Below are 23,014 nucleotides of genomic sequence, written 5' to 3' on the forward strand. Positions count from 1 at the left end.
CATGGGAAGCTTTAGAGGAGTGTTGTTTTACAAGCTCTGCCATGGAGTTATTTCCTCAGACAGTCAGACTATCAGGCTCCTCCCAGCAGAAACCTTTGGATGGTGAGAAATGCCTGAGCTTTTCCTCTCCTTGGTTTCAGGGAGTAAACCATCTGCTCTGGCAGCATGCATGTCTGAAACGCAGCTCAGTGGGTTTAACAACCTGGAACAGATAACAGTATTATTCTGGGTGGATTACACTTACACATGCCTGGACCACCTGCTGTATGAAATCTAAATGCTGCGTCCAAATCAAACACATAAACAGTTTCCCATGACTGGAGTCATGGTCCAGCAGGTCCTGCTTCCTTCAGCAGAACCTGCGTCTCCTTAGCGACTAACTGATGACCTTTGACACGGCGGCTGTTTGCTGTTTTGAAACGTTAAAGGGAAAAATATTAATAATGGATTTGTAAATCAGATGATGATGATGGTGATGATGATGATGGTGATGCAGAGTCTGAAGCATTAGAATCAGTTCGGAGCTGCGCAGCGTTCCCATTCAGTGGACGCGGTTACCATGGACACCCAGACTGGTCTGTGTCTGTTTATCTGAAGTCAGTTTGTTTTCTGACGCTTTTCCATCAGAACCACCAGTCTGAACTACAGCAGCTGGTCAGGGGGGTTTGACCACAGAGGTCAGAGGTCAGACCACTTATGACCGAATCAATGATTCACCACCGTTCTGATGGATACTGAGGAACCCACAATGCACTTCCATTTAATTCCCTTTACTTCTACAGCACCAACTGATAACAAATGTCATTTCAAGGAACTTTCCTTCCAGTCACACATTCCAGTTGATCCAGTTGATCCTAGTTATCAGTGCATGAAGTTCCGTTCAGAGTATTGAGCCTTTGACTTGTAGCATTCAGTCCTCCTGGACCAGCAGGGGGCGACAGTGGTAAGAAAACTCCCCTTTCACAGGAAGAAACCTCCAGCAAAACCAGAACCTGAACCTGGACCAGAACCTGTCTCAGTACGAACAGCCGTGTCCCACCACAGGCTGGAGGTTTGACTAGAGAACAGAGACACAAGCAGAAACAGAAGAACTGAACCAGGAGAACTTTCTACGTTCATGAAGGAGAACAAACATGTCAGGTGACGGTGAAGTTTCACTGACTGGACAGATCTCAGTTTTCTCCTTCATTCCCTCCAAACCAGTAGTGATTTCCTTTTCTACTTGTTTTGTCATCATCTTTAACATTTAAGACCTGCAGAGACTTACACTGAGCTCTCGGGCTTCTGCTCATTTCTTGGAGCTTTATCTGGTCTGATCTTGAGGAAATCCAGTCTTCACTGGATGATGACTTCAAAGAGTTAGAGAATGACTTTATAACCTCCCAGATTGATGGGCAGCAACAGTTGCTGATCTAAGCCGGATGTTAGCGCACAGCTGGAAGCTCCTCAGCAGCTAGCTGCTTCTTTTGATCACCTAATCAATGCATTGATCGATGCATTGATCGATGCATTTTATCAGCAGCGCCAGGATGACACTTCAGTCCTCTGAAGGAACACAGGGTGTACTTACTTTACTGACATGGTTCATTCTGACTGGACTTCTTTAGTACCACGTTGTGTTATTATCCTCTGTGGTTAAACTTTGAACTCTCTGCTTCTCTTTCAGACAGAATTTAATCATGTTGGTGCATTAAATACTCATAATGGTTATGATTTATTAGACTGGTGACAACAACCTGGATTATTATTTTTATTTTGTTTTATCTGCATGAAATTAACAGTGGTGTTTTTAGAGTGTGTTTGTTTGGAATCATGAGACATAAAACGTGGATTTGCGTTGCTTTCATATTTTCTCAGTTTTGGTGAGATTGTTTTGTCGTCACTTTCTAAAGGCTGATGCAAATATAATGAGCTGCTTATCTTTACCTCAATGATTATTGTAATAGAAATGGGGAAGTATTGTAAAGGTTGTCTATATTTGTGATGATAAATTGCTGAATTAAAAATAACTGTTTATTTTTAAGTTGAGTGAAAATATACATTTTTGGAACATTGAAAGTTGCACAATGTCATCAGTTATTTTCTCTGGCAGTCAGAGGAAAGTGGCCTGTTGCAGAATCATTTGGTTTCTTTACCTGCGTCTGTTGAAAGCAGCTCAGGTGGAGAAACGTCAGCAGCAGCGGCAGGATCCCAGCGCAGAGCTTCAGAACGAGGGAAACTACAGCATGAGGCTGAACATGCAGCTCTGGAGGAAGGAATGGTGAAGTTTGGATCAGCCATGTTTGTTGTTTTGAGGAAATTATTAAAATGTTGCCAAAAACAGTGTAATGTCGTCATGGCTGCAAACAACAGGAAGTAGAGGTTGCTAACTAGCCTGCAGCAGAGAGTCCTTCCCTTCCAGCTGGAGGTTCAGACGGACAATGTCTTCTGAGTTTGGTGCCTCTGGTAAGGCGCAGACCCACCAGTGGCCTGGAGCGATCGCTGCATCGGAACGTAAACATGTTTCCATAAAGCATTAACTATTTCCTGGAAAAGCCAAAAACCTCCTCAAGAGAACATAAACACTTTTTTCCATTTTTTCCTTTTTTTTTGTTTTGATGCTTCAAAATGTGCAGAAGAAAGTTGATGGAAACACAACTGCGTAGTCTGACCGACTAGAAGTCATTCAGATTGTTACTTGTGTCATAAAGAAATACAACTTTACTCCACCTTTACGTTTGCAGATTTCTGCTCTCCTTAAACTCCAAATGTTTCCAGTGGAGGACAGAAAGCTCAGTGTTACGTCATCTGGCCTCAGTTGGTTATTTTTTATGAACATCCTGTCAGATCATCTCTTGTAAAATGAAAAATCAGTTTGCATTTTTGTCCAGAACATCTCTTAATCATCTGAAAAATGTAGCTTTCAAATTTTCACCTATGATTTCCAATTTGACACTTTTATGCAAAGATTTGGATGTTTTTAGGAGTAATGATAAGAAACATTTGATCAACTGAATCATGGCATAATAAATGTACACAGAATGCTTGTAATTTTAAACAGGAGTGTTTCTACCAAACATCATAGCACCTTAATTTGAATTATTATTATTTAATCTCCAGTATCTTTGTCCAGCTTTAAATGCTTTAAACCGTCAGTAAAGTCGAGCGCCGGCTGTAACGAGTCCTTCAGGTCTTTCTGTCAGTTGGTTTTAAATCTTGATGCTCACCAGAGAAACGATCTGATCCATCTTTAAATGTCCAGCAGCAGCGCAGACGTGGGGGTGGAGAGAAGCAGATGCAGTGGAGGATGATGGGTAGAGTGAGGGTGTTGTGTGGGCAGAGATGGATGGATGTATGGATGGGTGGTGAGAATGACAGAAAGATCCTGGAGAGAGTAGGAGAGATGGAGGGATGAAAGATGGTCCATCTGGGAGGAACTCCTCCCTCCAAACACACACACACACACACACACACACACACTGCTGTGTCATCTGGTGTTTACCTTTCACACTGAACCGTGTGATCCAGACAAAAAGAGACTGAGAGGAATCGGAAACGACTTTGATCCCTCACAGATGTCCTTGTCTGCTCTTAGAAGGAGTATTGTTTTCTGACCTCCAGGCTTTTTAGCAGGTTTTACTTGATGGTGCTAGCAGATGCTAACAGATGCTATTCCTCTGACAGTACAGTCACAGGAAATACTAAGTACACCTTTTTCTAACAGATTTAACAGAAAAAGTGTCATCCAGGTGCTGCTGAACAAACTCACTCCATAAACTGGTAAACAGGAAGTGTTACCAGTAAAGACTCACTTCCTGTTTCATCAAAATGTCCAACTGTTGCTGCAAACAGGTTTGGGAAGTGTTAGAAAGCAACAGCAACCCAAACACTCTTACTATGGAAAGATGTTAGTTAGAAGTGGAGAACATTAGTAAACACTAAATAGTTTTGTGGTTTTCCTTTAAAATGTGTTTTTCCTTTTCAGAAACGAGCAGCTAACAGTTTAGCATCGGAGTGGAAACCCGGTGCTTCCTACAGCTGATCGTTTCACCGTTAAGAGTAGAAATGTGGAAGCAGCAGGAGTCGATTTAGTGCAGCTGTGATCACTTATTAAAAACTAAAAGAAAGAAAATGACGCAGAGATTAAAAATCTTCACTCTACACTTCTCTGGTTGACGACCTCTGACCTGCTGCTGCTAACCTGTTAGCATGTCCACCATGTGATTGCTGTCCTCATGCATCAGGGTGTTTGGATGACTGATTTTTTCTGTCTAGCTTGTATTTCAGCCTCCCTCTGTGTCGCAGGCTGTAAGGGAGAATGACCCCAATGTTTCACATCCGTTTTCCATTTGCATCTCTGATAGCATTTCATATGCAGCAGATGTCCTAATTATGGTTTAATGAGTTTGTTTGCTGTTGCAGCTGGGGAGCTTCACATTTCTGCTTGTATTTTCCTCAGACAGACGCTGATGGTAGGAAGGCCTGCCCTGCTCCGTCTCACTGCCTCCTTTTTGTTTTGACCAGTAAATTTATGTAGTAATCCGAGGGGAACCAATTTTATTCAGCTCAACGTTTTTTAAGACCTTAAAGTCACAAACAGTGGATTTCTGTTTCTGCTACATTAAGCATCACAGCACAGATCAGAAACTCAGCAGTTTGTGCAACATTAGTCACCTTTCTTTCATTCTGGCCTGAAGCCACATTTATAAAAGAAATGTTCTCTTGTTGAGCATTTTCAACCTCATCTAAAGTTTTTGAGATGTTTGAAATAAAAGTGTAATATTTTGGGACAACAGGAAGTTTAAGCAGTGAAGCAGAGAGATACTCGGCTCATTCTCCTGCTGCTTACTGACCTGCTTCAATAATTGATAAAAGCGACTCTGGCTGGTATTGAGCTCAGTCCATGGGCTCAGCCAAGCATTGCATAACACACACACACACACACACACACACGCCCACACACACACACACACCCATAAGGTAATTCACACAGATTCTCTGCGGTACTTGGATCCAACCTTCGGCTCTGTGATCCTGTGACGATGAAACAACTTTGACGCATCGATGCAAATCTACTTCAAGTTCAAAATGTCATAATGGAGTGAAACTGGTGGTGAACCACTAATGAACTGGGAGCTTCTTTTAAATATTGAAATATTTTTTCATTTCTTGTCTTGGTTTGAAAGGGTCAAACATGGAGGAGTTTAGTTTAGTTTTAGGAAGTAAATATTAATCAGTTATTTTTTATATATAAATTTATATATATATATGTGTGTGTTTGTGTGTGTGTGTGTGTGTGTGTGTGTATGGGTGTGTGTGTGTGTATGTGTGTCAAAAATAAACAAAAACAGATGATATGTTTTTAACATTTCAATATTTTTGTCCACAGCACAAGTTAAACCTACATGGGAAGTTTTAATGCTGGATAATTTAATGTCTGGTTGCCGTAGCAACCTGGTAAAGCAGGAGATCATGTGACATGTTCATGTTACGCCTCTGTGAAATCATCAGTTGTGTTTTCGTTCAACATGAACCAGTTCAGTTCAGTCAGGTTAGAATGAATAGGTTCATGTTCATAGTTCACTAGGTAAACATTCTGAATTAAGTTCACAGCTCCGACATGAACTAGTTCTCATTCGTTTATCATGTTGACATGATGTGATGACATCATAACAGCATAAACATGATGTCATCGCGTGACAAACGACTGATTTTATCCTGTTTCCTTTAAATAAATTATAATTTTTCCATCCATGTTTGACAGAATCACTTTTAAAACACTCCTGTGATTTATTTCTGCATAAAATATGCAAATTTAGCCTCCAATAAAGACAGAGAACGTCTTTGTTCTTTTGTTTCTGTGCCTACAAATCGGGGTTTTCTTTGAGACGGCGGCCATGCTGCTGGGATTTTCACTTCTTTTCTCCAGACTCATTAAGGATGCAGCCGTTCTTGCAGATTCCAGATGAAATCAGGGTGAGCGTTCCTGACCCTGAGGTGTCGGCTCATTAGTCTCTTCACAGCCATGAACTGACCCACAGCGGCGCTCGTCCCTCCAGCCGCCGCTGCCACGCTCATCTGGCATCTCTGTTCAGATGGCAGCTGATAGACCCGGTTCTGACCGGGTTCAAATCTCTTCAGAGTTTTTTATTTTTTAAGTTTTTCCGCTTCGTCGTCACGGTTGTTTTTCTTCCAGGGACATTTTCAGGATGGAACGAAATGTAAAAGTTCATCAATAATAAATACTGAGAGGAGCTACAGACAATGATTAATTCACCAAATCAGTCACTTGGTCATTTGCATGATTTAGCAGCAGAGTTTCCATGTCCTTGTGCTGAGGACAGGGGGCGCCGGCGCGTATTAACTCCAGTCCATCACGTTTGGCAGGTTTGCTGACAGAGTCCTTTCATTATGCAAACATCTGGTTTTAAATTCCTTCTAAAGATATTTCTTAATGAAAGAAAATCTGTATTTTTAGCCAGCAGAAATATTTTTGCCAGTAATTTCCATAATCTGAGATCAGAAGGATAACGGCTGTTAAGACGTGTTCATACCTGCGATGGCGAGTCGCCAGATTTACAAAAAGAGTTTTTGTCTGATGAAATGTGAGTGTTTTTCTGGGAAATATTTCATTATGGACTCAGTCTTTGCATTTCGCCGTTCAATCAGGCTGATACCAGAAACCGCCACACTATTAACGTGAGAGCAATCCCTGAAATCTCCTCTCATCCTCTCACATCCATCCTGCTCCTGATTCATCCCTCGCTCTCTGACTCCAGGCCTCCACAGCTCCATCCGATCCCCGCCCTCCCATCCACCTCACTCTTTGCCCTCTTTCTTTTCCTCCTTGCCTCGTTTTGATCCCTCGCTCCCTCTCTCCGTCCTGCTGGCTCAGCTGGTATAGAAGCGGCCTTTGTTTCAGCCGTGTCCTCTATCCTTTGAAGGAGGAGAGCGGAAAGCGAGTCAGAGGGAAGAACTGAGGCTGGGTGTGGGTAAAGAAAGGATGAAATGTGGGAAAAGGGAGAAAGTGGGTCAAAATGTAAAGAGATGAGGCGGATGGATGGAAGAGCCATGTCTGTGGGTCGATACTCTGGGTTTTTGGGTCATTGATACCAGCAGCAGGTTTCCTGTGCGGGAGGATCGTCCACCAAGCAGCTCAACTCAGTTAAAACCAGCCAGTTAATTGATAATTGGGTTTCTTCAGTATTCAGTCGATGCTGCAGAACTCGGCTCTCTGCCGCTGATAAAATGATGATTTTAATAAAGCAAAAACACTAAATATGACTTTGTGTTTGTTTTGTAGTGAGGATTGTGGACCGGCGGTCTGATCCGCCATGCTGAGTCCCTGTTGTCACATGTGAATCCTGTAACATGTGCAGAATGCTTCTACGTCTCTGAAGGTAAAACATTGACTCGCTGTTTGTCTGCGTCTTGAGAGGTTATTAATAAATAATTATTTATCCTGACTGGAATTCACTCAGCAAACACAAAATGATTTCTGAAAACGCAGCTGGAGAAGAGAGAGGAATTTTATAAGGCTGTAGCATTTTCTGCCTGGAGCCGAAGATACAGAGGCAAACTGAACACCGGTCTCTGCTAGCTAGGCTAACCACGGTCTCTGCTAGCTAGGCTAACCACGGGCTCTGCTAGCTAGGCTAACCACGGTCTCTGCTAGCTAGGCTAACCACGGTCTCTGCTAGCTAGGCTAACCACGGTCTCTGCTAGCTGAGCTAACACCGGTCTCTGCTAGCTAGGCTAACACCGGTCTCTGCTAGCTAGGCTAACCACGGTCTCTGCTAGCTAGGCTAACACCGGTCTCTGCTAGCTAGGCTAACCACGGTCTCTGCTAGCTAGGCTAACCACGGTCTCTGCTAGCTGATCTAACACCGGTCTCTGCTAGCTGAGCTAAGCACGGTCTCTGCTAGCTAGGCTAACCATGGTCTCTGCTAGCTAGGCTAACCATGGTCTCTGCTAGCTAGGCTAACCACGGTCTCTGCTAGCTGAGCTAACACCGGTCTCTGCTAGCTAGGCTAACCACGGTCTCTGCTAGCTGAACTAACACCGGTCTCTGCTAGCTAAGCTAACACTGGTCTCTGCTAGCTAGGCTAACCATGGTCTCTGCTAGCTAGGCTAACCGCTGTCTCTGCTAGCTAAGCTAACCTCTGTGTCTGCTAGTTAAGCTAACAGCAGTCTTTGCTGGCTAAGCTAGCCGCTGTCTTTGCTAGCTAGGCTAGCCACTGTCTCTGCTAGCTAGGCTAGCCACTGTCTCTGCAAGCTAAGCTAACCATGGCATGCTAACTGCTGCTTCAGACGTTCAATTCATCACACAGGAATTTTAGAAACTTTTAGGTTTATTTGAGTTGTTCTGTTGAAAGCTGGAATTATAATTGAACAAATACATAAATATGAGTTTAATGAGCATCTTATCTAACTCACACAGGTTCATAATTATTCATACAGCCTCATATCGGTATCTTGGAAACTCACACATATCTGAAGTATTCTTAAGGAAATTCAGTTTGGGAAGCTGAAATATTTTGACGCCTCACATGCTGGTTGGCATCGTAAAGCAGCCAATCCAGGAGCACCGTTTAGTTCCCTTGGCTCTGATTGGCTGAAACCCCAACAGTGGAAATAAGGAAACCAGCAGAGGTTAACTCCTGTGGGAAGATGGTTCCATGATGCGTTTAACGCATATTAAGGTATATGTGGTTCTTGCTGTTGCTTGGAGGCTTTTGTATTTCTCTTCAGCTCTTTATTAACCTCATGATTTCTTAAATATATTGACATTTAAACAAAGTGAATGAGAGTGGATAGACACATAGTTCATTAGCATGATGCAGTTTTATATTCACCAACAATCTTCTGCTGCTGGAGATCTGAGGACAGTTGTTGATAAAGGATTGATAAAGTTTATTCAGACCGTTTGGTTTTCAGTCGTAGATCTGATTTTAGGACTCAGTCTTTATGTGATCAGGAATTTCAGAACCTGTGATCCTGTCTTTGTGACCTCTCTCTCCAGCTCAGTTTTTCTCGCCCACTTTCCCTTTTCCTGCCTTCAGCTGGATCCTGAATCTGCAGCTCTCAGCCGGCGCTCCCCTGGGACGCGGCTGCCTGCTGCACTCAGCTGAGAGGGAAGAGGAGAGAAACTGCAGCTGAACGTCTGCAGAGCGACACAAAACGCCTGCGCACCGTTTTCAGGCACATTTCACTTTTGGTCGTTTACTCCAAACAAACAAAGAAATCTGTCATAAAAATATCCTTTCAATGAATTTTAAAGAGAAGCTGACAGAGTCTCATGTGAAGCAGCGTATGTGGCGGCAGCAGGCAGAGTTTATGACGTCATGGCTGCAGGGCGGCGAGTCGATGCCGACATCGAACACAAACCGCCGTTTGTTTGGTGACTCCTTCCTCACTTCACACAGTCACTGCAGAATTCAACTTGCAACCACAAATGCTAAGCTAGTGACCCAAATGGATTCCTGAGTCATATTCCGGTGTGACTCAACACACACATGACCTTTGACCTTTTAATATTGTGATATTATAAAATATCACAATGTGATAGTATTAATAAATATTACAATGAAAATGAGACCAGTAAATGTTGCAATGTTGATAATATTAGGAAGTATTGTATCGATATCAGGTGCAATATATAATTATCACTTGCAAAATATATTAGCCAAACAATGTGTAATAACTATGTACTGAATATTTGATATTGCGATGATATTTGTGAGGTTTTGTGCAGCTGCTGAGTCAAAGTCAAGTGTCTGTGTGACCTGCTCAGGTGATGGATGGAGAGCAGGAAGGAAAGATAAATGAATGTGTTGAAAGACTAGAAGATCTGATGGGGCTGATAGATGAAGGTGATAAGAAGGTGGATAATTTTATTTTCAATCAACTTTTTCATGTCTATAATTAGTAATTAATTCTTATTCTTATTCTTCTTCAGCATATCTCATTTGTCTTTTGCCCTCCTTCACGCTCCTAGTCCTTTTCGGTGTGTGGTAATTTTGCTACTATGCACGTGTGCATGGTGTGTGTGTGTCTGTGTGTGTGTGTGTGTGGGTGTGTGTGTGTGTGTGTGAGCTGGGGGATACCAGAGTCCCTGAGGAAGGCTTTGGCAGCTGAAGCTCACCCCGGTCTGGGTCAGCGGTGTAAAGTATTCCCCCGTTGCTGGGCTTTGGTCTGACTGGATAACAGATGAGAGGATAATTCATTCATGAGTGGAAATGAAAATAAACAGGACAGGAGCCCTGAGGTCTTCACTTACTCCTGCTTACAAACTCCTCTCTGCTTCTCCTGTGCAGCTTTCTGAACGTCTCCTTCATCTGCAGCAAGACAAACACAGGGACTCATTCCTGACGTGAAACCGATTCACTGATATCCACCTTCAGCTTTCACTTCTTTACTGACAACATTTAAATGTTTAACCTTTGACCTCTGATCTGTGAGATTTAATTACTCTCAAACCATGAAGGTCAACCTTGTTGGACTGATTGACAGGAGACATAAAATGTGTTTCTAGCAGAGTTGCAGCCAAATGAACGTTTGATGTTGTTCATGTTTTCTGACATCAGGTGATTCTTTACGTTACCTGGCCGATAAACTCAACGAGGTTTTCTGCTAACTTTTCTCTTGAGAATCTTTCTTTATCTCCGTCTCTATAGATCATTATTTTTTCAGTCCTTATCACCAATAAATCTGTTTTAAAATATAAAATGAAATATGAAACAGAAGTGGGGCTCATCATGGCTTGTTGGAGACGCGTCGCAGAACCAAAACCTACCCAGCCAGCGGCGGCCATCTTGTTGGATCGAAGTCTGCTCTGGTGGGTCTGAGCCTTACCAGAGGCATGAAACTCATTCAGTAAACCTCTTTCCATCTCCGCTTCAGCGCATCGAATCTGGTTTCTAAACTGAGGAAGTTGTTTGGAATTTTGAATCTTTTCTAAAGCGATAAAAACGTGGATAAAAACCTCCATGGAAACATTTCTGCTCTGAGATGTTTTGCAGCTTTCTTCTACAGCCTCTCAATGAGATCGAGATCTGGGCTTTGACTAGGACCAGGGACTAGATTTTCTGGTATGTTTGGGTCACTGTCAGGTTCTGGTTCGGTTTTCTGACTGGATTCTGTTTTGTGAGCTGAGCAGGACCTGCCGAAACTAAACGACGTTTTCTGTAAAACGTGTGTTTTCTGCTCAGGTCGGCGTGGCAGTAGAAACGTTTGCTGTCGTCGTGTTTTCTCTGCCTCTTCCTGTAAGCGAAGTGCGTTTCTGTCTAAACGCTGCCTCATCACGTTCCACACACTCATCATCTCTGACACTCGCAGCAGTTCTTGGTGTTCCTCTGCGCCTCTGCGCTGCTTTCTCACCGTAGGCAGGAGGAGGAAATGGAGTGTGTGAAACAGGATGTGAGCGCAGCCATACTTGTTTATTTTATACTTACTGCCCACAGCTTGGCTGGAAACAAAGGATGGATGCAACTGAATGCTTTTACATGTACTTTTATGCAAAGTGTGTAACTGCAGATGCAGATTACAGACGTACATTACATTTAGTTAACAATATATTACTTCTTCTATTCACATTTGTTCATCTAAATACATAAATTCAGATCTTTTAAATCATGTAGTGACTGAGCTGGCTCCATCTTCCACTCCATCACTTCTCTCTCCTGTCCTGATTTATGACTTTACTCTTATAAACCCCCCACTGCTCCACATCCAGCACTTTGTTTCCATCTGTTGTGGTGTCTGTTGATGTGAAATAATCTATATCTATATCCCTGTTGACAGCTCAGCACATGCAGCTCACTAATGGTGTACTGGTTACCTCACACTGCAGCTCTAGATGAAACAAACAACTTCTGGGAAAATACAAGAATAAATGATCTGTAACTTCTCAGACAGACATAAAAGAAGTAGAGCTAAAGTTTGGGGAAAGTTGCATCTACGTTTCAGAAGGTATGACCCAAAGACCAACAGCAACTTTTATAGAGCTTTAAGTTCCAGAAAAGACAGGCAGAATGAAACCGTGAAGTTTCAGAACTTAAAGTCAAATAATCTGCAAGTTGGTTTCATACATTGATTTTAGTTTGAGAAGCAAATGCAGGGAATTTATGAAACTCAAATAAAAATCAAAAAGTGACTCACATTAGAAAAATACTGAAAATATCAAGTTTATAACCTAAAAAACAGAAAAACAAAATAGCTGTTATAAGTGAAAGTAGCTGAAAATAAATATAAAAATCGTAAAATTTAACAGGAAAAGAATCGTCATTTCTAGAAACATTTTCTGTTATTTTCAGGAGCTTAAAGTTTCACAAAGTAACCAGGAAGTTAGAGAAAAACAACCTGCAATATTTATTGATCACTTTTCACAGACAGAGCTTAACATATTCAGTCTAATGTGAAATTATTCAAACTCCTGAACTGAGATTTTAGATTATTATTTGATGAAGTTTGTTTGATAAAACATTCAGTAAGATGAGCAAAGATCATATTAATTTTCCTGTTTTTATATATATTTAAACAAAAAGTGGTGATAAAATAATCTGTGCTTTTCGATCATTGGAAGCCTTTTTGTTAAACTGTAGCTGTTGATGACCTTTATGCATATTTACTCTCATATTGTTAGAAATGATCTTTTTTCATTGAGATGAAGGTTTTGAGATTGGAAGGACTCTTTGCCATCACCCTGATCTGTTCAGATTCTCTACAAGATTACAGCTAAAGGTTAATGTTACAATCAAAAGGGTAATATTAAAATATTTCTTTGATTTATGAAAACCTATTGGATATATGTTAATTCTCCAGCTCTACTTCAGGGTTGGACACAAACGTTTGAACTGATCTCCTCATGATGAGTTTCTGCCTGAATGATCCAGAGTTTGGCATCAGGATCGTCTCCCTCCACTTCTAGAGCTAAACTACAACTTATTTATGTTTTATATAAGCAGCAGGCTTTAATGTTGCTTCAGTTTTAATAATGTATATGATGATGCAATCCATGTGCAACAGCCATGGTCTTTTTGCACAACAAGCTGCACAAACCAGTGGATCTGATAGTTGGATATGTTTAGAATATTCAGCTGCTTCATTAACGCTTTGCAGCCGTTTGTGACTCTCTTGTTTTCCTCTCCAGCCAGTGTGCTCAGTCAGACAGTTTGCAGATGCTCCTCTGCCTCGCCTGGAGCTGCATGTGGCTTTTCCAGCATGGCTGCCTCTGCAGCTTCAGTCTCTGATTCCTCTGCAGCTTCAGTCTCTGATTCCTCTGCAGCTTCAGTCTCTGATTCCTCTGCAGCTTCAGTCTCTGATTCCTCTGCAGCTTCAGTCTCTGATTCCTCTGCAGCTTCAGTCTCTGATGCCTCTGCAGCTTCAGTCTCTGATTCCTCTGCAGCTTCAGTCTCTGATTCCTCTGCAGCTTCAGTCTCTGATTCCTCTGCAGCTTCAGTCTCTGATTCCTCTGCAGCTTCAGTCTCTGATTCCTCTGCAGCTTCAGTCTCTGATTCCTCTGCAGCTTCAGTCTCTGATTCCTCTGCAGCTTCAGTCTCTGATTCCTCTGCAGCTTCAGTCTCTGATTCCTCTGCAGCTTCAGTCTCTGATTCCTCTGCAGCTTCAGTCTCTGATTCCTCTGCAGCTTCAGTCTCTGATTCCTCTGCAGCTTCAGTCTCTGATTCCTCTGCAGCTTCAGTCTCTGATTCCTCTGCAGCTTCAGTCTCTGATTCCTCTGCAGCTTCAGTCTCTGATTCCTCTGCAGCTTCAGTCTCTGATTCCTCTGCAGCTTCAGTCTCTGATTCCTCTGCAGCTTCAGTCTCTGATTCCTCTGCAGCTTCAGTCTCTGATTCCTCTGCAGCTTCAGTCTCTGATTCCTCTGCAGCTTCAGTCTCTGATTCCTCTGCAGCTTCAGTCTCTGATTCCTCTGCAGCTTCAGTCTCTGATTCCTCCTGCTGAGCGGATCTGATCCCTCTTTTCTTCTACGGCCCTCACTCAACATTAAGAGTTTTATTCTTATTTTCTTTTTATTCAGGTTATCAGATTCAGTTTCTGGAGATTGTTTTGCTAATATCTGTGATTCTGCTGTTCTGTAAAATCCCTCACTTCTTTTTCTCTGCAGCGGTAAACGTCTCTGCACCAGAACGTCTGCTGTGCTCCTCTTTTCACATTCTTCGTTGAAATTTGTTAAATTGTGAACTTTGGGTCGAAGCCTCATCGTATTTGTATCCCTGAGTCTAGAGGCCATCTCCACGCCTCACTGCTCCTCCTGAAATAAGATAAAGCCACAGATGCAGAGAGTTGCTGTTCTTAGAAACATCCCAGAAACCAGAAGTGACAGAAAACTGAGCAAAAGCAACAAAGTTCCCCAACACTTCCTTTAGTTTGTGTTTCAGCAGGACATCCTGCCAACTTCTGGATTCCTCCTCACATTTTGCATCATTTCCTTGAGGCAAAAATTTAAACATATAACAGAAAAACAAAGTTTTTTTTGTTGTTTTGTTTTGTTTTTGCAGTTTTGATGTTAAGTTTGAAGCTTGACTCTGGAGTCACAGCAGGCAGAACCAGAATGACAGAGCATGGATGTGGACGCTGACATTAGCGTTAGCTGTTACCTGTTTAGCATGCAGATGCTATTTTAGGCTAGCGTAGCTTCGCTGATAGGCTAACTCCTTTTAGCACAACTTTAACCCATCAATAGTCTCTTCTAGCGTCCAATCAGATCCATTAGAAGCAGAAATGACCCCCAGTGGGTCCAGAGGAGCGGCTTCGTCCATCAGTGCTGCTTGTTGCGTGCATCAGGTTTACTGGTGTACCAGAAACATGCAAATATAAAGGTTCCCGTCAGAACCTTTTTATATGAAAAACAGTAATTTATTCCATTAAAATCTACATAATTAAGTAATCAAAATGTACATGTTAAAATCTCAACCCTGATGTGTATCATGTATATTTTTATGTATGTGTTTTTATAGATATAGATGAAAAGCATGGTGTGCAGGCCTGGTGGGAGGACTGGGACTGTCCTGGATTGATGGATGTAGTTCTGATCTTGGTCGGGTCATAATGGACTGAGTGGACCGGCCCAGAAACACACTACATGGTTTTCTCATTAGACTGAAAGCAGTTTTTCATTTGAAGCTCCGTTATGAACCTGATCTGTCCTGTTGCTCAGAGCGCCCCCTGTGGGCCAACAGTGATGATGCAGACATGCTCCTTACCCAGCAGGGTTTTACCCATCAGACACTGATTACATTAAAACTAGGGAACATTTTCATAACAGAACAATTCATAAAGAAATTAGACAAAGAATTTTATATTTATAATTTGTTCTGATTCTGGTTGGCTCTCTCTGTAGTTTCCTCCTCCTGTCCCCTGGTGCTTTTCTTAACTGCTGATGCATGTGGAACATTAGAGGAAGTGCTTTGTGGTTGCCCATATATGGACTGTTGTCTTTGGAGAAATATGGTATCATCTCCCTCCACAGGAAATGGACTGCCTACGCCTTTTAATGAGTTCTGTGTGTGTGTGTGTGTGCGTGTGTGTGTGTGTGTGTGTGTGTGTGTGTGTGTGCGTGTGTAGAAAGAACCTTTTAGATTATACAGTGTCAGCAAGCCTATAGACTTAAGTATAACTCAGATAGATGAGTCATGAACTCTAGTTATTAGATAATCACAAGGTGAAAATGAAATAAATGTTTTCCTGGATTTCATTCAGTTCTGATTAAATCTACAGAACTTTGGTTCTGGAAGTTCAGTTCAGTCAGTCTTCATTAATTTGAAGCTTCTGCTTTAGCTCCATGAAACTTTAGGCATGTTTTTACTGCTGCAGTTTCTCCAGGAAGCAGGCAGTGATTTTTTACCGTTCAGAGTGTTAGCTCTTGTGAACTGATCGTTGTTGGGTTGTAATCTCTCTGCTCGTTTCTTCTCACTTTAAAAACAAGAAAACTGAAAATCTCCAGCAGCAAAGTCCCTTTAAAATGTGTTTGAGTTGTGCTTTCTGTCTTTGAATTAGATCTGATATTAAATATGACTGTGTCAGAACCACAGCTTATATTTTTATCATAATAGGAACATTTCTGCTACATCCTGCAGCTGAACTCATTTATTTGGAGTTTTCCAGCCTGCAGAAGCTGATCTGACTCTTCTCCCTGACTTGACCTCTTTCCTCTTCCTGACCACAACCGCCTGAAGGCAGCAACCGCCGCTTGGAGGGAACTGATTCACCTGAATCTTCCAAACAAAAGGAATCACTTCAGCAGACACAGACCTGATCTCCTGCTGCTGCTGCACTGATGCTACTGGAGGGTTTGGGACAGAGCTGAGGCTGAGCAGGTTAGATTACAGAGAGCAGAGAAGTTCAGAGTTTCTATCAGAGTCAAGCTGAGGTTCAAACCCAGAAACCTCAAAGTCCTGAACCAGAGATCTGTCACCGCTGCTCCAACATCAGAACCGTTTCTTTAAACATGTTCATTCACTCACAGACATGGAAGTGATTTATATCTGGTAATGTGTTTCTCTTTGAGAAATGCTCCTAGTTTTACTTTGTGTTGAAAATGAAAAACACTTTTTGTTTTCATGATGCAGGTGAATGAACCAAACATCCATCAGCATCAGCAGCAGAGCTTAGAGAGAGAAAACACAGGAGAGTCAAAGGGAAGCTAATAGCAGCTGCATCCATCCATCCATCCATTTTCTAACACCCTTGTCCCCAGTGGGGTCAGGAGGAGCTGCTGCCTCTCCAGCTAACGTTCCTGGCGAGAGGCGGGGTCACCTGGACAGGTCGCCTGGACAGGTCGCCTGGACTGGTCGCCTGGACAGGTCGCCTGGACAGGTCGCCTGCCCAGGTCGCCTGGACAGGTCGCCTGCCCAGGTCGCCTGGACAGGTCGCCTGGACTGGTCGCCTGGACAGGTCGCCTGGACAGGTCGCCTGCCCAGGTCGCCTGGACAGGTCGCCTGCCCAGGTCGCCTGGACAGGTCGCCTGGACAGGTCGCCTGGACAGGTCGCCTGGACTGGTCGCCTGGACTGGTCGCCTGCCCAGGTCGCCTGGACAGGTCGCCTGCCCAGGTCGCCTGGACAGGTCGCCTGGACAGGTCGCCTGGACAGGTCGCCTGCCCAGGTCGCCTGGACAGGTCGCCTGGACTGGTCGCCTGCCCAGGTCGCCTGGACAGGTCGCCTGGACAGGTCGCCTGGACAGGTCGCCTGGACTGGTCGCCTGCCCAGGTCGCCTGGACAGGTCGCCTGGACAGGTCGCCTGGACAGGTCGCCTGGACAGGTCGCCTGGACTGGTCGCCTGCCCAGGTCGCCTGGACAGGTCGCCTGGACAGGTCGCCTGGACAGGTCGCCTGGACTGGTCGCCTGCCCAGGTCGCCTGGACAGGTCGCCTGGACAGGTCGCCTGGACAGGTCGCCTGTCTGTCGCAGGGCAGCTGCATCCAGAGGGGAACACCTAGAGAAATCTCAGACTGTAGATACTGAACTGAATTCCAGCTGAAGTTCCTTTAGCTGTTTTGTCAGAGAGAGAAAAATTGATCAAAGAGGAAGTTTAAGCCTAATTTTAAAAGAGTTTCTGCCTCAGAGGGAAACTGGGAGCTGGTTCACCTGGAGAACCTGCAGTCTGGTACCGAAAGGTTCTGTTGGGACCATCTGGACCAATCAGATCTCTGCATGATGAAGCTGATTATTAAACAGTATTTATGAGAAGAAGCATTTTAATTCCTGCTCTGGATTCGACAGAGAGGTGATGAAGCTCTGATCTCCTGTTTTCATCTTCATCAGAACGTTTTGGGTCCATGAAGTTTTTACAGAAGTTAAACCTTAATAATCATTTCAGTTTTAAAACACATTCTCAGTTTTTCTCCTTCACACTGAACCAGTTAAATCCTGTCAGTGTTGATCTTTGTTCACCTGCTTATAAATAACTATCAGGTTAAACAGCAGGTGTTTCCTGTAGAGAGGTGACAGCTGTTCTGTCCCCTCAGCTCTGTGCCGACTGGACCTTCAGCACCATGGACAGCTCTGGATCCATCGCATTTTAAAGGGACAGTTCACATTTTTACTGCTGTTCTATTTTAACTTTCTCATCAAATATTTTATTCAATGCAGATCAAACTCTGAGTTTTTGTTCTGATGCGTTTAATTGTGATCCTTGTTATATTTGGAAGTTTTATTTAATTTTGTTTCACTGACAAATTGAAACTATTTTAACATCTTTAACAGTTCAGCTCCATCGAGTTATGAGTCAACGTTAATGTTTATTCTGTTTTGTTGAGCTGGTAAATCCATTTACAGCCATTAATAATTCAGCGTAACATGAGACAGACATGTAAACAGACTGAACCGATCTATTTTTATTTTATTTTATTTTATTTTAGTTATTTGGAGTTTCTTATTCAAGCCTGAAACATGAAGAGTTACTGAGGCAGAAGATTTCAGATCGTCCTGACCTTCCTGACCTCCAGTTACTGGGAATTATTAATCACCTCAAACATTAAATATGTTTGCAGCCAAACCAAAACGAACTGGTCTGAGCTCGGTCATTATACGTCTAGTTTGTATTTGCATCTGTATGTGTTTGATTTTAATATCTTTTCGGGACCATTTTCCCGACACACACTACGCTGTGGGGACCGAAGCCGGACCGAAGCCGGACCGAAGCCGGGGCCCCACAGGGAGAAATGCTGGGTTTGGGTCAGGGGTCAGATTTAGGACTAAGGTGTGAATTGAGTTTTGGTTACGATTAGGATAAAGTTTAGGGTTAGGCTGTAGAAATGAATGGAAGGTAATGGAAAGTCCCCACAAAGATATCCACCCAAATATGGGTGTGTGTGTGTACGGGTGTGTGTGTGTATGCGTGTGTGTGTGTGTATGCGTGTGTGTGTATGCGTGTGTGTGTGTGTATGCGTGTGTGTGTATGCGTGTGGGTGTGTGTGTGTGTGTATGCGTGTGGGTGTGGGTGTGTGTGTGTGTGTATGCGTGTGGGTGTGTGTGGGTGTGTGTGTGTGTGTATGCGTGAGGTGAGCAGCTGATCTGTGTTTAACCCAGATTCTCTGGAGATTAGCCAGCAGATATTGATAAGACTCACTCTGATGACGACGTGTTGTCATCAGATGCTCACACTGCTCATCCGTCTGACATAATGAGGATCAACAGTTTAGCATCACTCCTCACGTTTATCCAGGAATAGTTGATTTTGAACAGAAATGTCCAGGCAGCTGCAGACGGAGGGAAAGAAGCAGATTACAGACATCAGCTTCAACTAATGAGATTTTTTCTAATCAAATTATGTTTAAAATCTAAACCAAACGTCTAAATTGCTAAATTCACAACTCAGTCAACTTTACTAAAATGTTTCAGTTGTGCCAAAGAAACACTGATGTTTTAATCCATCATTAGGAATTCGCAGGTTGAATAATTTTGCTCAGATTTGATCAGATTTAATTCTTTTGTTTGTTCTCATGAATGTTTGGTCTGAAACTCTGTTGTCTGCAAAGCGACTCACATGCACATAACAGGACAGTAAATATGTTTATAATGAGTTATATCAATAAATGAGTAAATTAGTGAAATGTTCATTTATTTCAGAAACTCCATCGTTTCACACAGACTGATGTTTGAAAGCCTTTTTCTGGTAATGATGATTTTCTGCCTGCAGTTGATGAAAATACAATATTTAATATTAGAACAAAAAATATTTTGAATGCAGAAATTTTACATCTGCTGATGTTTAAGCAGATGTTAATGTCTAACATCTGCTTAAAGGTAATTTTCTATTAGTTTGACAAATGAGCCTCATATTGTAGTTGAAATCTTTATGGCATCGTAACACTAACAGCAACTGTTACATATATTTCTGTCCTTTAAATGTTTTCTGGTTTATGATCCTATGCAGATCCTCACTACAGTTCAGAACGAGGAGTTAAAACATTTCCAGTTTAATAAGAAACGCAGTCAGTCCACTGCTGACTGTGTTTCCGACCCAAACAGATTCTCAGGAATGTCCGTTTCCTCGGCTGGGACTCTGGAGTTCAGCTGCCCAGCAGAACCGGTTCCTCCTGCTCAGCACTCAGAAACACCTGGGAGCCGTTTGCTTCAGCCGCGTTCTGCAGCTCCACTGGAGCAGACGCGCCAGCGCCACAGTTTTTGCTCAAGGGCACCTTGGACGCAGTGTTGATGTTTAAAAGACTTTAACATGGTTTCTGTCGGCTTAGGGGACAAATGCTGATGGAGCCCAGCGCTCGGTTCCACCGCGGCGGTTCTCTTTGAGGAAGGCTTGTACTATTTTTATTGCTGAGACACGATAAGACAGGAGAAGGAAAGTAAACACTGGAGAAAGGTTTCTGCATGTTTAATGTGCTCTGGCTCTCTCTCTCTCATGCTGTGATTCACCTTTCCTCCTTCCTTCGGTCCATTATCAGACTCTCTTTCTGAATGTTCCTCCTCTGAACTTGAATAGCTTCTTTCTGGCATTTTTATGTGAATGTTGGGTGAATGTGCTGCTGTGTAAATAATGAAAGAGTGTGCTCATGTTTGGATGCATGTAAATTATTCAACCCTTTCCTCTGCCTCACACGCGCACACACACCCACACACACTCTCTGTCAGATTGTCTGCACGCCACAGTCCTGCCTGTGTCTCAGTGTCCATCTGTCTCTGTGTCTCATGTCTTATTGAAAACCTCAGATGAAGATGATGTCAAGACAACTTTTGTTTTCCTCCAGAGATAAGCATCAGTAGTCAGTCGGCCTTCAGGCCTGCAGACATGATGTGTTGCGTCCTTCAGCTGGACTCACAGGGCGACTCAACGTCCTTATTAGGTAACACTGATGTCACCAAAGATAGAAGTCATTCCCATGGAGGGTTAGTCTCATTTTTGCTGCTGATATTCAGTATTAGCTCAATTTAGCCCCGAATGTTTCCTCCCCGCAGGTTGTGAGCATCTTGAAACAGAAACTCTAACAGTCATCTTAAATCAAAGAGAGAACATGTTACAGTACCACAGAGTTCAGGATCATCCAGAGCTGAGATGCATTTAATCTCCTGCATCTCCTGCATTTCTACAAGCATTCATTATTCCCAGTGGAAACGTCTCAGGCTCCCTGTCTGCTGAAACAGCAGCATCTTTTTATGGACGATTCAAATCGATGACATGAATCCTGTGATGTAACGGTGGAGGAGTGAAGAATGTTGTTTTGCTGGGGATTGGTTCGCCGGCGGGACCGAGGGTCCGACGCAGAAACATGGGAGGAAGACAGATTACTAATCCATGTGAATCTGTCTTCAGTTTGAGACTAAATATTTATAGACTGGCGCATTAATAAATGAATTAATAACAGTAAAAATCATGACTAGGTAAACAACCCAAATTGTTGCTATGTTTCCACTTTACAAACGGCAGCCGATACCAACCCAGTGATGGCTGACTGCTGCATATCTGCCGTAAAGCTATAGGAAACATTTGCATTTAGACATTAAGCTGCAAAATGATCACAGAAGATGGAAACTTCGTCCTCCTGCTGGGCTGGACTTTGTTTTTAGATCAGCAGTGCCAAACTCCCTCCTGTAACGTCTAGATGACCCAGCTCTGGAGGACTGACTCTCCTCACATTCGTTCTCCTCACCTGTCAATATTTCATAATGATTGATGAACAACATTACACTCAGACCAGCTTATAATAAAGTGTGTACACAGCAATAACCAGACCGTTTTTTATTTTAATGACCTTTGAATAAACTCATCGAGTTCATATCTTTTCAGTTCCATAATTAATTGACTTGTTTATGAGAGTTCAGTCTGAGTTCAGTTAGAGAGAAATAAAGCAGGAGCTGCAGTGGCTGCTGGGATTTTGTCTGCAGCAGCGCAGGAACGTACAGGAAGTGACCTCCCAGCAGAGCCTCAGAAAACGCTGCTGCTCCTCCCTCCGTTCGGCTGGATGGGATTTTCTAGGGAACAGATTTTTATTTATTATTCAGAGAATAATGTGCCACTCTGGAGTTATTTTAGCTCCAGATTTCCTGCTGTCTCTCATTTGTAGAGCGGGATGCGATGAGGATCCTCCACGTTTCCCACACAAGCAGACTAACAATGTGTCATTACAAGCTGATGTCATAATGTGTTCGCCATGCCCTCCCACAATGCTTCACTCTGTAGGCCAATCCCATTTCCCTGATCTGCACATAAACAAACCAAAACGGCGTGTTTGTGTTTAGAAGCATGTGAGCATTTCCTGCCTCCTTCGGCTTCCAGCGTGATGGAAACGCGTTTCTGCCTTTCCTCCCACCGTTCTGCTCTTTCTTCATCCATCCACATCAAACCCACTTCAGCGGCAGAACGCTGCCGACACGCAGAGAGCTAATTAATTATGAATTGGAAAAGCATAACAACAATGCAGGAGAGCAGAGGAAAGCTGAGAGTGAGTGAGCGGATCGATGAACTAGAGCGTGTGTGTGTGTGTGTGGGTGTGTGTGTGTGTGTGTGTGTGTGTGTGTGTGTGTGTGTGTGTGTTCTGGACAGACTGGCAATCTTGTTTTAGTTATGAAACCAGTTCAGCTCTGTTACAGTTTATGCAGCTTCTTCACAAAGAAGTTTTTTTTTCTTCATTTATTCACATATAATAAACATGTTTATTTGATGATTTCATTCATTATGTTTTACAGCTGAAAATCTAAAAATGACATCAGAAACCTGGAAATCATTTTTAATACCAAAATGTCATGTTGTTGCTCTTTAGCTTCCTCTTGATAGCTTTGAAACGTGGATTTCACTTCATATGATAAATCACAACTTCATTCATTTTCAATAATAATGTAAAACATTTTTAGATGAACCTGAATATGCCATCATATTTTTTCATTTTTTTCTAACATGCAGCTTTTTTCCATCCTGAAACTTAAACTTCATTGTTCTAAACATAATTTTTGCTACTAGAATAAAAACGATGTGTAACTGGCGTGGATGTGACTGAAGGCGGATTATTCCATCTTTTTGTTTGTCTCATTAACTTATGAAGTTTCTCACAGATTGTATATAAAAAGTT

The 23,014-nt window shown here is 42.8% G+C and overlaps 1 protein-coding gene across 2 annotated transcripts in view; it reads left to right on the forward strand.

Moving 5' to 3' along the window:
* The window catches only part of lrfn5a (leucine rich repeat and fibronectin type III domain containing 5a), an 83,074-nt gene that overhangs the window by 35,295 nt on the left and 24,765 nt on the right, over positions 1-23,014 (forward strand). Inside the window, exon 2 of one of the 2 annotated variants that reach the window (XM_028001156.1) lies at positions 7,283-7,379. The exons of the other annotated variant lie outside the window; for it this stretch is intronic. The gene's annotated coding sequence lies outside the window, so the exon portion shown is untranslated. The remainder of the gene's footprint in view (positions 1-7,282; positions 7,380-23,014) is intronic. 2 annotated transcript variants of the gene reach the window in all.

The sequence above is a fragment of the Xiphophorus couchianus genome, chromosome 19 (genome assembly GCF_001444195.1).
Source record: "Xiphophorus couchianus chromosome 19, X_couchianus-1.0, whole genome shotgun sequence".
Classification (NCBI taxonomy): Eukaryota; Metazoa; Chordata; class Actinopteri; order Cyprinodontiformes; family Poeciliidae; genus Xiphophorus; species Xiphophorus couchianus.